This window comes from Apus apus, chromosome 2 (genome assembly GCF_020740795.1).
Source record: "Apus apus isolate bApuApu2 chromosome 2, bApuApu2.pri.cur, whole genome shotgun sequence".
NCBI lineage: Eukaryota > Metazoa > Chordata > Aves > Apodiformes > Apodidae > Apus > Apus apus.
Genome location: NC_067283.1, coordinates 143,807,134 through 143,822,829, shown reverse-complemented (window position 1 = coordinate 143,822,829; position 15,696 = coordinate 143,807,134).

The window sequence follows — 15,696 nt, the reverse complement described above, 5'->3', positions numbered from 1 at the left end:
ACATGTAGCCTATGGGATACCATGTAAGTTTGATAAAGCTGTTATGCTAGACTGCAACGTTTTTCAGAACACCTCATTCTGAATATTCAAGCCCTTTTCCCTTCTTCTCTCTGGGAAGGTAAAATGAAAACTCATGTTCCGAAGGACTTGTCAGTTATTTCAGTCAAGCCTGGAAAAATCCTTAATACCAGAGATTCTGTTGCTTTCAATGGTCAAGAGGGATATTTCATATCGCACAGGATGGAAAGCAGGAAGCAGAACTCCTTCCTCAAGGTGCTTTCAGATCCCATTCAGACATGATGGAAGTTCAGTCATCTGGAAACCACACTCCTGACCACCTATGAACCATAATGATCTCATAACACTTTTTGCAAAAAGTTACATAATCTCAGTGTGTGAGTGTAACTTCATTTTTTCCTTCAGTTTTGTACACTGAACTGACTAGTGTGCAGTACAACACAGCATGACTTAGCACACTGGGTGCTTTACTAAGTAGATTGGATCAGGCATTATGAATGCATGGGCATTTTAATCCACCTCCCACACATGCCCCTTTCTGCAAGTGTCCCCTTGGAGAGTAGGTAGACTGCTAACTGTCTTTAGATTCAGATACTAGATTTCTCTCTAGCTTTCTCATCAACACCCATTCCACGTAGACCTAGAGGCACCAGTCATTAGGTTTGGCCAGACAAGGACAAGAGTAGCCCTACTTAAGCCAAGCACACTACCATCACCCAGTGAGAGGTGGGCTGCACACGGTGGTGGCTGTTTCTGCAGGCAGAGGTAGGTGGTACTCCAGAGGCACTGCTGTAATTTGTCATCCACCCAACAGCAGCAGGAACAGCAACAGCTATTAGACATTCACAGTGCCCTGGCAGGAGTGACTGAGGCCCAGCCCCCTGTCCTTGTAAAATTCAGAAGTCTGAAGCCAGCTTCATTCTCCCCACAGACAAGCCCTGACTCACTCTATATAACTGAAACCATTCTAGGGAACATAGTTCTGCAATGAGAAGTGGCATGAAATGTTTTACGAGTCACACTGGGTAAGCTTTTCTGACGTGGTCTCTCCAGTAACTTTGCAAGGGCATTTGCTCTAACCGAGGTGATTCATGGGGCCTGGTGGCACCTAAGGAAATAAACTTGGACATTTGGTTAATTAATTTTTTCATTTCATGAAAAAAATGGCGTATCACATAGGAGAATATCCCTTTCACATCTACTTTCAAGTTCACCACTTAACTGAGAAAATACTTGGTATTCATTGAGGCCAAGCACTTTCCACCTAGGGCCAGAAAAATCCCACTAAAGCTGATGTCATTCTGAATTGATAAAGGACATTTTCAATCATGCGGCTCCAGTATCATCACTGAAACCTTCCTATCACTGGCTAAATCTCTGGACCAGCTGCTTTAATTCTGCCTCATTGCAGTAGAATCTGCTTTCCAGGCAGCACTTCGCTTCCAATGGCTCTTTTTTGCTTAGTGTCAGATACAAAGGATCAAGAACAGTGGAAATCATGAAGGAATACTTCCCAAGTCCTCTTCTGGCCAAGTGTGACCTGAAAATTTGACAGGTTTTCTGGTAGATGTGAACCCTATTTAATGTAAACTCGGATAAACTGAAATAACAGTTTTCTACATACAAAGTGCTCTCAGTGGACATTGAAGAGCAGTGTCCACATCTGTGTGTCAACATCCCTGTGCTCTGAAGCAAGGTATCAGTCAGTGGCTCTCCATAGTGCTCCTCCAGCATCAGTGTCCACTGGCAGTTTCAAAGCTGTAGAACCACGTTCATGCAACAGCCCAGGTGCGGGCTCGTACTTCCTCAGCTACTGTGCCACAGGCAGTCTTGAATTTCAGGCACAATGTATCAAGGTCTTTTTTCTGATGTTGAAAAATGTTATTTGTTTAAATTTAACAGCACCTCGGATCAGGAGTTTCTGAGTATCCTTGACAAAATCTAAACAAAATCATATGATGAAATATAGAAGAAATGTGATAGAAAGAAAAAGAAAAGTGATCACAATTTTGAATTTGATACACAGAAGCCAGACAACACTTCGTACATCACCAGGAGCAGGAAATATGAAGTTATTTCTTTATGCATTTGATGTGTTTCCATATGTACTTATCTGTGTGTTACACATAAAGGGACCTGTGATGCTCAAACCAGAGGAGCCAAGAGTTTAGCAGTTACACAAGCACACTCCAAGAATCACATTGCAAAGTCGTGTTTGGTTCTATACTGTGCCCACCAGTGCTCCAGGCTTTTGTCTGGCTTTCCAGTTAAGCTGAATGTTATATCCATACTTAGGCAAAGCAAATCAATCAAGCTAGGCCCAACTGCCTGTATGGAACCACCTGGAAGTCTCTTGAAGGCATTCCCTTGTGGGCTTTTCTGCCCTGGCTTCATCTGAGGATATAAAGTATTACAGGACAGATCACCTATATTTCATGGCACTGCACCTGAGTACATACATCCTGCAGACCACACCTGACCCTGCACAAAGAATATTTCTGTCTTTTCACCCACAGCAAAGTAAGCCAAAGGCAGGATAAACTGTCTGCTGATAATCATATCTTAACTGTACGACAAAAAGCAATTACATCTGCTGTTGATAGCCAGCAGGGACAGGATGGAGCTATTTAGTGGTATCTGGTTTCAAAAATGTTGGTACTTGCTAATAGCAATCTAATTGCTTCTTTTCCTATGTTTGCTTTTGTCAGTACAAAAGTAAAAAAATCTTTGAACCCCCAGCAAGCTGTCTTTTTCAAGGATATTTCAGATAAAGAAGCACATACTAAATCTCAGATGTAATGTAGCTCTAGCCCACGTCCTAGTCTTTTGAAGAATCAAATATTTTTGAGATGAGAAGTGCCACTTTCTACCAGAGCATGAAACTGCAGGTTTGACTCCTTGATAAAGTGTGACTATCCAGGTGTGTCAACATTTCCCCTCCTGCCTGAGGTAGGAGCTATCAGTTCTCTGTATCACAGCTGCCCAAATCACTTGCCTAGACAATAATACGTGTCATATCTGATTTAGTTGACATTCACAAGTTGCATTTCTGCTTTACTGTTTTGGACAAGCAACAGGATAACTTTGAATAGAAATTATGACTTGTAGTAATACAATTATTTGGGCAATTTAATACATAAAGTCAACAACATTTTGTTGTGTACAGGACAACAGACAAGCATGCAATAATTCAATAGGGTAAATTTTTTATCTCATTATGAGTCAAACCTCAGTGTATTATAGCAGTTTTCTTAAAAGGAGGCACTGGTATTATTGCCCACAGAGTGAAAGATTTACCCACTGCTACTTATGGAAAGAATTATGTCCAGAAGATATTAGGATCTCTGACCTCCACAGAAACCTCTAGAAGAAATATATTTACCAAATTATAAAGAAGATGGCAAAAAGAGAGCACATTCTATTTCTTTTCAGGTGAACACAACAGGACTGAGGACACAGAGGTAAGCCTAGTCTCAAGCTTTCCCAAAAATCCTTACTTTAGACATTTTGTTTAATAGCTTCTGTTTTGTTTTTAATGCTAAGAGCACAACACAGTCAAGAGGAGCAGGGACTGGAACTAAGGTGTCTCTTTGGCCACATGAATCTCATGGTCTTGACAGAATCTCAGTCTAGCTTCAGCAAGACTTTGAATATTTAAAATCCTGATTTTAACTTAGATGGTATCTGCATACTTAAGCTTCTTAAGGCTCAATAAAGAATGGAGGAAAAATCTTCCTCCTATGGGGTGCGGACTCTAACTACTAGGTTAGCATATCAGTGTAAGGCACAACCCAGCATTTTAAAACAGTGACTCGGTCATCTACATTCAAAACCATGATTTAGACCTCAAAATGCAAGAAATGCCTTGGACGTACCAATGAGAGTCTCACAGACACCTAATTCACAACCCAGGGGACAGATGGACAACATCTCCCTTGTCACTTGATCAGTTTACGTATCTGCCCACCAGCTGGTACTTCTTCACCCAATTAACTTTCCCAGTTGTGGCAGCAACAAGGAATCTAGCTGGCAATGGACAATTCTTCTCTGAAAGCAGGATAGATACAATTCAGGGAGATGCTTGTTATGCCAGCAAACATTAGCAGAAGAGATGAAAGCATGTTTGTCCACTACTATACAGATCTTAATTCTAAGCTTCCTTTGACTAGGAGCCACAACTAGGCCCCTGGAACATACCTCTCAAATTTGCCAAGACTGTCAAGATATATGTGCCCTTTTTTTATCATCCCCATACTTCTGCTCAACTTCCAAACTTGGATGCAGATGTCCTTTCATTATATCGGACACTTTTCCATTTCTTTCCAATCTTTGTTTTCTTTTCTACTTTGAGTTCAGCCAAAACCCACCATAAACTACAGCCCTATCAGCTGAGGAAAAGTCACGTGTTGTGTGTTGGTGGCTCTAGTGACTCTATCACATTACAAATCAATTTGCTTTCACTCATGGAGTTAAGCCATTATAGCCCCCAGCCTAAAACCACTACTGTCAAATGCATCTTTGAGAGGCACATACATTTTCTATGCACTTTCAACATGTTCTTAGTCACAAAGTAATTTTTAAAAGTGGTAAATACCCTTTGCATCTTGCACGGCACATCAGTATGATGCCAAGCCTTTGTCACTGACTGTGTCTTCAGACTTTTGTGCCATTTTTAATTTACAGCTGCATATCTGATCGCATGTCAGCCGTGGTGGGGTTGTGACAGAGAATTTCACTGCATTCAGTTAATTATTTCCTATTTTATTTCAGCCTCTGTGAGGTACCTACCTGTCATCTCCCACTGTCATCTGTACAGTGCACATAAGGGTGAGGAACTGTCTGGTTAGGGAGTATCTTTCTGTATTGTAATTTTTTGTATTTCTGTATTTTTTGTATTTCCATTTGCTTTTAATCTCAGAATCAGATCCTCCTTATGTTCACACCTTTTAGCCTAGCTCCAGTGTCATAAAAAATTGCTTATAATGCTTTTTCAGTTTCTCTAAACTCAAGCATGGTCTTAACAAGAATTCCCGTATTGAGCCTTACAGAGTTTTGTGCCTAGCATTTCCAGCTGGCTTCCTATCCAAATGCCAGGGACACCCAGGGCTGCTAGAGCTGCAGGATCAGGAAAGGTCAATGTACATTTGGCCTGGTGAGGTTACAGTGCTAAGTATGACAGCTGAAGAAGCTAAAGGTCTCCTCTAATACCTGTCTCCTCACTGATCAAAGCAAGTAACTTTGCTAAAATTGTGCCTTTGCTTTCCTACCACGTCACTGTAAAGGAACATAAGCCTCTTGAAATACCAACAATGAAAATTTCTAAGTCTTTCCTTGTACCTCCATGATAAATGGGGGATGAAAGATTTTTAACAACAGACTTCCAGTGGATCAACGTACCTAAATCTCTCACATGCTTTGGAGATTCTCTTTCCATGACAGTCAATACAACAAGCTTACTGAAGTTTACTTAGCTCTGTGCCTATAACTCCGCCAAACTTAAGCTGTGTGATATGCACTAACTCCACCTGAGAAATGCTTAGAAATATTATCATATGGTGGCATGATCCCTTGAAAAAAGCAGAATGTATGTTATACTGTAGTCCTTCAAAATTTTCAGCATATTCTTCAGGGAAAATACACATCAGTCTGTTTATTCATTTCACTTCCACAGCATTTAACACAGTTAAAAGCACCATTGTTTTTTGCAGCATCCTCAGCAGAATATATACAAAGTTACCATCAGCATTTCCCCACAGCACAGGTAGTGAAACTCGACCCTGTCAAAATTTTATTTGCTTTCCAGTTGATGCATGTAATAGTTCTCTACAGACAGGATTAACAGAATAGACTCAAGTTTCCACACATAAATCTGCCCTTTGTGCTTTTGCACACACTTGCAGTTTGGGTCTAGCTGTGCCAGGGAAAGACTTGTACATTTTCTGGCTCTTTTTTGGGAGCATGGAATGGCCAGACTGACAATCACATGGGAAATTAGTATTGAGGATCTTATTAAGAAATTGTGGAGCTCTGGGCAAAGTGTTTTGGTTTTTTTCCTCCTGTTCTGTCAGTTTGTCTGGGGCTACCAGATGAAGCAAGCCTCTTCTGCAAAAAGAGGCTTCTATAGATTTCCAAAAGAGGAAAAATATCTCAGTCAAAGCACAGCACGAATTTGAAACATCTGCAACAATCCAAACAGGCCAGGCATAAACTAAAAAGAAAGTCATGGAACAATTTATAGTACCACAAAGAAAGCAAGTCCCAGCAGCTGGCCTTGTGAGGAAAGGTGGTCTCAAGTCTCTGCTGAGACTCTGGTGAGTTCCTGGAAGGGTCTTACCTAAGAGACCATATGAAACACAAAATCCCAGGCAGGTCACAAGGCCTGTGATGAAAGCTTAGCAGCACACCTCTACTTTCAGAAATCACAATAAAGCCACTGTCTTTATAAAAGCTCTGCCACAGCTGGGCAGTGAGTTAGCTAGACTCCAAATTTGTTATCCTGCTGACAGCAGCCATTCTCAAAGCAGTGGAGGGTGGTGTGTGGGAGGTCACTCAGACCCTCCAGTCAGCTCCCAGAGCCGTTTCTGGCACAGGGATAAAGCATCGGCTAATCTTCAAGTTGTGGTACTTCCCACTGGTGCAAGGTCAGGTGAGGACTGTTTTGGGGGCCCCTTTGCTAACTACTCTTGTCAGGTGTTTCTAGGTTGTAAATTCCCCTAGAGCCACGCTTTTTTAAAATGCCACAACTTTGCAAGAAGTAATAAAGTTACAGGAGAACAGAACTAAGCCACAGTGGTGTGCCTGGAGGCATAGCACAGCTTGGGCTGCAGAAAACAAAAACAGGCTAAATACTTAGAAAGATGAGAATTCCATTTTACCAATATAGCCAATAGTATATGTGAATCTAAATAAACAGCTGCAGCCATTTGTCCTAAACCAGCTGATATTTCACTGACGTATTACGTGTCTAGTGCAAAAGCTATAGCAGCTACAACGACAAGATGAGAGTGACATCAAAAAGCCCCCAGAAAACAAAGACTAAGGGGATGTGGATTTTCACCTTTCCTTTATGAATGAACATGTGTTAGAAGAGGAAGAAGTGAGAATGGAGCTTTCCTATAGAGTGCTCTACTTATTACACATGAAATGGAGCCAGTGTTCCTGTATAGCAGTAGGGCAAGGCAAGAATTTAATTTGGTCAGAAATGACAGGAAATTACTAAAATTCATTCTTTATGGGTAATCATGTTTTAGTTCTAACTTCATGATTTGGAGAAGGCTTTACTTTGGGGTGAATCTCCTCAGTTCATGTTCCCACTCTGATTTAAAAAAAAAAAAAAAAGCACTGAAAAGTAAATAAATAAGTGGAGTCTTGTTTAACTGCATGCTGAAGTATCACAGGGAGAACATTCCCTGTGATTAATGGGGTTTGGCTTGCTGAATAATTCCATTGAACGACTTATCAGAACAACTTGCTGTCACTTTTCTCAGCATCGGTTTCAGATGCAGATGCAAACTAATTGCCATGCAGAATGAATTACAGTGCAGAAACAGAGGCTAACCCAATTCAGAAAGTTCCAGCTAGTTTTTGCATCTATTTTTCAAAAGAAAAATCTCTTTGTCATGAAAACCTTTCAGGTCCCAGGAAAAACTCGTTTAGAGAGCCATCAAGAACTTTTAAAGCCACTTTTCCCACAAGAGAAAAAAAGAAAAGCTGGAAGTTTAAAAAGTATCCTGTACCCACTATAGGAAAAACAGGAAATTAAATTTTGGCCACAAGATATTTTTCCAGGGTTGATTCATGTAAGAGTTTTAACAATGTGCTTAGTCGTGCAACACATTGAGCAGTTGTTACCATGAAGCTTCTGCTTTTTTGTACAGAATTTGCTGCCCCTGTCTTAGAAGTCTCCACACCACAAGGGATGTAAAAGCCCTTTTTAAATTTAAATTATGCTTATTAAAAAATTCAGAATTGCCAGGAGAGCCATGGTGATGAAAACCTTCTTATATATTTTTCCAAGAAGATTTACAACCTACATTAGACCCAGCACTCAGCCATAAAATCAAGTGAAATGTGCAGACCTGACACACTTCCTCTGTGCAACAGAAATTAAAATATATATCCCATGAATGTTGTCATAGTAACATGTGGGAAACATTAAAAGAAGTCAACATGATGAACAGGTATAATTTATATTTCTGTAAAATCTTACCCCACACACTGCTCATAAATCATCCAGCTTGAGTCTGTATTACAGAGATGTTCAAATTTCCATCCTGTAGTCACACTGTTCCAACTAACAAAAGACAAATAAGTACTGGAAAAAATTACTCAATGTCAACTGGGTCTTGCAATCTGCTCAGTAATAAAGATATACAAGCTTAAAAGCAAAACCAAAAATGGCTGATAACAGTTCTAAGTTTCTAAATTGGATGCTCTGTATATTGACATGAACAGAATTTACTTGGATGTTTAAAATTAAGCACACACACAAGGTTTGCAGGATTGAAACTTAAATCAGTGTTTTAAGTACATCTGGGGCAATACATTCCTGTGGAGGCTTTTGAACCCCTACATGATCCCCACAGCCCAAGCTGCACACTAATGGAAATCACTGTGAGTGCTTCCTGCCCCAGCATTAAAGACTACAGCTACCTGCCATTTGGGATGACAACTTCCAGCAAAGCCTTTCAGAAAAAGGTTGGTGATCCATTTCTGGGTTTGGCTGTCATTTCCAAAGTGCCATAAAGCTGGATATTCACATATATACCTGTCAGGGAACTCGACTTCAAGAGGGGAACACAAAACCTGAAGCATTTTAAACCTTAATGAGCAAATCTTTCCTAAATGGTTTAGCTAAAGGATTGGTTTCTTTAGAAAGCCTTGGTCTAATTAGCTGTTTAAGACTTTCTTTTTTCAAAAAAGCCCTGTGGTTCACCAACTTGGAAACTGGAAATAAAAAATTAGTCAGAGCACCTGTAGTCTAGTCTAATAGGAAGCCTTATATGGTCCTATAACTTCAACAACCATCAGTATGTTGACCGTACAGTTGGGGTCTATAATGTCCTCCTCTGGATATTTAAAGCCCACTGCCTATTTTTACTCCCAAAATAATTTAATTATTTTGATGTATCTTGTAGTCTATATTGACAGTAAAATAACTGTACAGTTGATTTACATAAATAAGATTTCCTAGACTATCAAGTGAATGAAAGATTTAAAAATGTCCAGTCATTGTTTCACAGGCTTTAGCAGTCAAGAAGCAATCAAGCATTTGACACATACACAGTATTATTTGCACAACTTTGTGGAGCATGCTTTGCATGTTATTTGATGTGTAATGATGGTTATGACATTTTTTCAGTTTTTAAATAGCTGTGGGCTAAAAAAAAGGGGCAAAGGAAATAATACCACCAGAGATACTGAAAAGTAATATAAAAGGTCTTCCTTTGACTGACGTCTGGCTGTTCAAAGCTGAGCATGAGAATCCAAATTTAACTCACTCTCTTGGGTGAGTCTTGGAGTTAATGCCATTTTTACAGCAACAGAAAGGATGGGCTACATGAGACAGGTGTCAGGACTAACCTCCAATGGAGTAAGCAGCACAACTATGGACAATCCACAAAATGGAAATGTGGAGCTGCTGGCCAGTCATCAGACTGAGGGCAAGAGAAGTGGGGACAGCCCAGGCAGGTAAGAGGTCAGGAGAGGTCACTTGTGGGGTCATACCAGTTTTAGCCCAGTAGCATCTGGGCAATTTAGGGTGGAGTGAGCTCATGAGTGATTTTTACAAGGAAAAGAGACACATGTGAATTTTCTTTCAACTGGGAGAGGAGAGGGTGATCCTATGTTTGTCCAAGAGCAGTATGGGTTATGCTGCTGCTTGTTTGTGGTGCCCATAGCATTAATCTCGTATTGTATCCTGAATGCATAAACACCCCAAAAATCATCCCAGCATTACCTGAGAGTTCACCTACTTTGTGTGGGAATTTTAACACTGACCTCATCAGGGCCAGGAGGTCTCTAGTGCAGAAATCAACACTGGTCAGAGATCAAGATGTATTTCATCTAGTGTCCTTTCTACCATAGTGGCCATCAGCAGATGTTAAGGGTTTAAGGGTATTAGGAGTTTAGGAGTGTAAGAAGGAGGTTAGTTATAAAGATACTCTCTGCACTGCAGTGATCAATTTTCTGAGCAAAACCTTAATCTTCTTAATCTTCTCTAAATTCTAGCTTAAGATTGTAATATTTTAATGTGACTGAATATCTTTAGATTAACTGAAAGGCCATTTTCTCATACAATACAAAGATTGCAGGTAGAAGTCAGGCATTAAAGTCAGGGATTATCATAGAAAAAATCCAAAGAAAGGTATCTCAGGCTTTTAAACATAGACTTAATATCATTTTGGTCTCTCCAAAAACAGGCATATCCTAAAATAAATAATCTGTAAAACAGGTTTGCTGTAAAATTACTGTGTTTCTCTGCAGAAAGATCAATACTTTTATTCATACTATTCTTTTGAAGTTTAAAATATGAGTTGCTCCTACAGGATTAGTATTTAAAAAAAAACAATAAACAAACCATTTTCAAAGTAACCACAAGTCTTCCTTATGCTTTCAGCAGCATCTTTAAATATGAAAGTTTAATTTTGTGGACATTTTTTCATAAAGGATTATTTTTGCTTTGGAAGAACACTGTTCTGCTGTTTTCTTTCCTGATTTATGTATGCAAATGCCTCTGAAGAACAGGGAACTTCATAATGTCTTATATGAAAGTGCAAGACTTTCATGTATGTCTTTTCTTATGTTCTCCAAAAGAATAATCTTTTCCTGACAATCCATATGGAAATGAAATTATTTTTTAATGAATTCAAACATGTTGAAAGCATTTGATCACAGCTTTTTCTATCAAAATTAAAATCCTAGAAGACCACATCCCATATATATGACACAGACCGTTGAGCAGTACTGATTTATATAATCTAAATTGCTTTGCTCTTTTTTGAATGCTTGTGTCCATTTTCAACAGGTTTATATTACTCCTTTGCTTTTCCTTCAGAAAGCAACGGAGTTCTGAAATCCTAATTTTCATTCAGCTGGATATATTAGAAAAAAATAGTGAAAAGTAAGGCATCTAGTTGCTGGGATTTTACCCCTTGTTGCAAAGCAACCACAGGGTTTGGAGAATGTCCAGCCTTAAAATTAGTAAGTGAGTGTGATCCAGAAAGAATAACTAACCACAATTTGGCTAGACCTTAAAGTCTGTATTTTTATTGTTTTTGGCATCTGGAACAATATTTCTAATGGATTCTCTTCCCTTGAGACAGGTAGTGAAAGAAAGGTGCATAATCCTGAACTTGAACATTTGTGGTTTCTTTGCTTTCTTTTCTGAGATTTAAATAGCTTTAATTACATTGTAACCAGAAAGGTCAATTGTCTTACAGTTTGACAGAATTTGGTTTTGTTCCCAAGATATGAGTCCTTGTGCTAGGAAGAAATTACATTCAACTGGGACTTGTTCCAACACTGACAACAGACTTGGGATCAACGTTGTAATGGCTTTTGGCTCTCAATTCCCTTGAACTTGGCTTGTGTAAGTTCAGAGAACCTGTTGAACACAAGACAACCAGTACCTTAGGCAGCCATTGAAATTAATCAGATGCAAATGAAGAAGTCAGAGTGGTAAACAATAGCTAATCTGGTGAGGCATTAACCTTCTCTGCCTGATGGACAGCAATGCTTAGAAGGTGATATCTGCAGGTAACCACCGTGCTTTGCTCCCCTTGTTGTTTTATATTGCAATGTGACTATAAAAACAATGGGAAGACCTCTGTGATCATGAGAAATGGACTGCAACCACTAAACCAACACCCAGGGAGCTAAGTGGACCTCTGCGCATTATTGTCCACCAAACCTGGCAATGGATGGATTAAGATTTTTCTTTCTCAACAGCTGAGGGAGCCATGCAAAGCACAAGGCAGAGTATTTATGGGACACTTTCCCCAGGCTTCTGCCACTGAAGGGCTGCAGCAGCCAGCAGAAGGTAGGAACTGTGAGACCAGCAGCAGTGAATTCTATAAATGAACCAGCAACCCAAGGCTCTCCTTATATTCAGTGGAGAGAAATGGGCACTTTTAGGGCACTGTTCAATGATTCAGATGCCAATTTAGGATGAGCTGAATCATGCTCAAAAATAATTACTGCTTACTACTACCACTTACTAGAAATTGCTATTTAATGTTCCCCATAAAGAAAATCAGACAGTGATCTCAGGCCTGTGCTTATATTAATTTACTCACATACATCTCTGTTGGGTTTGAGAAATCTCACCCATGCTTCCCAGCAGGTGTTGTGGGTAAATTTCAAAACACACATCTGGAAAACAGGCTTTTCTGGATCTGCTTTTCACCAGTGGGGAAGTCATGAAAGTAGCAGTTTAGAGTAACTAAGGAGGGTTAAGAGGTTTTCTCCTAACAAAGAAATACAGAATCACAGAATCAACAGAATAACAGAATCTTAGGGGTTGGAAGCGACCTCAAAATTTCATCTAGTCCAAACCCCCTGCCAGAGCAGGATCACCTAAAGCACATCACACAGGAATGTGTCCAAGTGGGTTTGGAATGTCTCCAGCTAAAGAGATCCAGCTCCCTTAGCCTTTCCTCATAAGGGAGATGTTCCACTCCCTTAATCATCTTTGTGGCTCTGCGCTGGACTCTTTCAAGCTTGGAGAAAAGGACACTGAGGGGCAACCTCACCAGTGTTTACAAATACGTTAAGGGCGAGTGTCAGGAGAACAGAGCCAGGCGGACAGAGCCAGGCTTTTTTCAGTGATGTCCAATGATAGGACAAGGGGCAACAGGTGCAAGCTGGAGCACAGGAGGTTCCATGTAAATATAAGGAAAAACTTTTTCACTGTGAGGGTGACAGAGCACTGGAACAGGCTGCCCAGAGAGGTTGTGGAGTCTCCTCTGGAGACATTCAAGACTTGCCTGGACGCGTTCCTGTGTGAGCTACTCTAGAGGATCCTCCTCTAGCAGGGGGACTGCACTAGATGATCTTTTGAGGTCTCCCCAAGCCCTAACATTCTGTGATTCTGTGTGTGACTCCGTGATTCTTTGAATCAGACAAACTGGCAGTTCCATTTAGAATTAAAAATAAAGAAAATTACGAGTATTGAAATAAAGTACTATGAGGCAAAGAAAAAAGTAGAAGAAGCAGAGGAACAAAAGAGGCACTCAGCTAAAACAGAAGTCTTAAACAGCCTGAAATATAAAGAGGACAAGAATTAAAGCAAAGTGGAAGCATACAAAGACATGAAAATTAACACAAAATGAGATGTAATTAGCAAGTCATGTAAGAAGAAACTAGAAAACATTTTATAAATCTATTAGTCAGAGGAAGATCATGGGAATGGTCTTGCCACTCTCAGTAAAAAAAGGAAAGCCAGGAACAAAGGATGTCAGGAAGCACTTAATATCTGTATGGTTGGACCAGAACAGCTGATTGTCACCAGACAGCAAACCCATAGTCAATCAGTACAGTCTGCAACAGATCTGGTGGCAGACTAGGAAAAGAGCAAACTAGAGATTATTCAGATAATCAGGGATTTAGATAAATTAGGTCCACATAAGAGTGATTAGGTAAGGAGCACACATCTGCTTCATCTGTGCTCTGAGATGGCCCATCACATGGCACCTGCAACCTCAGAGGCTCCATGGGTTGATTAGCTTGGTGTGAGCCCGAAACCACAGACACCTAAGCTTGAAAAACATACCAGCCTGACTGCTTTTTCTTATCAAATGCCCAAGGAAGAAAGTGAAATACATCTCTTCTGGTTTGCTTTACCTTTGTTTGAAAACTCAAAGACAAGTAGTGCTTAGAAACCCCAAACAATGACAGTATAAATCGATGATTTCCTTATTTTGTTTAACATTGTGAAACTGCCACTAGGCTTCAGAACCCGCCTAGATAACCCTGCTTTAGAAAGCTCTGCTGTGCTGAAAACCCTTCCCTCAGCCACCCAGAAACTGTCCTGGCCCAATATAAGCTGCCAGCAAGTAAGAGTAAGGCACAGGTCACAGGTAGAGTGCTGGAACAAGAAACTTTTTCTTCTGCCAAATAAAATTGCCCAGTCTATCAAATTCTACTTTCTGCATCAGTAGGTATGAAGGTGCAAATAATACATTGGAGAAATAATTTAGGAAAAGCGAGTAACTAAAATTTGAACTCCTTTTTTTTTTTTTAAAGATGTAATTATTCATTTCTTCTAGAAATGCACCCTCTGACTCAAAAAAGAAAAAAAGAAAAAAAGAAAAAAGGTATGTAATTATCAAATAAGATTAATTAATTTAAAATCTGTAAAGGCAAGATCTAAACCAAGAAAGTGCAGCCTTCAAATTGGCCTTGTCATATTAAATTGGCCTCTCTCTGCTGATATATCATGGTACAATCTTTAATTACATGACTGTCTACTATCCTAGATGCAGGATTGCTGCCCCATGCAATACCCCATGTGGATTATGTTAATAATTTACTATAGTGTTGACATAGCTAGAAAGAGCGAGGCAAAAGAAATCTGTAATCCACACAGAATACTGCAGAATATACTCAGAAATAACATAATGATAATAAATACTCAGAAATAATCCAGAATGAAAGCACAAAACTGATATCTTCAAAGTTTCAGTGAATATATAGTACAGAATTGTGATATCTATGTAATCTTAAGGCATATAATTTGTGGAAAACATGAAAAAAAATTCACCTTGAAGTGGGAACATGAGGGAACATGTACCCACAAAACATTTTTCAAATAAATTAAGTTCCATTTAAGTTAAAATAATAATCAAATCACCCCCAGAATCTTTATGGGAAGAAAAAATATGAGAGTCAGAATTATTCCAAATATTATTGAAAAATAAAGCATACCAGTATAGAATGTCAAAAAGGAAATGGAATTAGTTTCGTTCTTCAGTAATTGAGTTTTTAGGGCATACTGGCTTTTTATACAAAAGACGTAAATCTGGCAACTGTCCCAAAAGCAGGGTCCATCACCCAGAGTGCCAGAAGCTGATCCACACACAGAGTCAAGACATTTGCTTTCTTATCCTGTTCTGTGCAGAAAAGGGAGCAGGGCAGTATTTCACAGAGCAAGCTCAGTTTCCTGAAACACAAGTGCTACTTTTATACCCAAAAACCTGAGAAAGAGCTTGATCTCCAGCTCTGTTTTATCACTGGCACACAGGATTGGTTACCAGTCCCTCACTTCCAGTTAAAGTGGCAATGCCCAGGAATTTCACCAACCATGCCCAAAGAGTGGAGGACTTGTTGTTACTATGGGTCCCTCTAGCCCGTGGGTGAGAATTTTAGTATGCTAATGGATCATTAATATATTAATGTGATTATTTTAATTACTGAATGTGTTTTTCCCCAGTGTTCAAGGCTGTAACCAAGAAAAGACGTGGGAAGTTCTCCTTTCCATCCCTTTCATCTGTCTAGTTTTCCTGCAGGCCTGTCTCAAGGCCAGGCTATTGACTACCTGGGGAGTGTTTTTCTCTAATTAGAAGCTGGTTTTGTCTAATTCTTACTGTTTCATTGTTATCTAGGCCCTGTTTTTATTCTGCGTGTCCCATATGTTCTTTTATGTGATTTTTTCCCAAATGGTATTTTCCCTCCAAATTT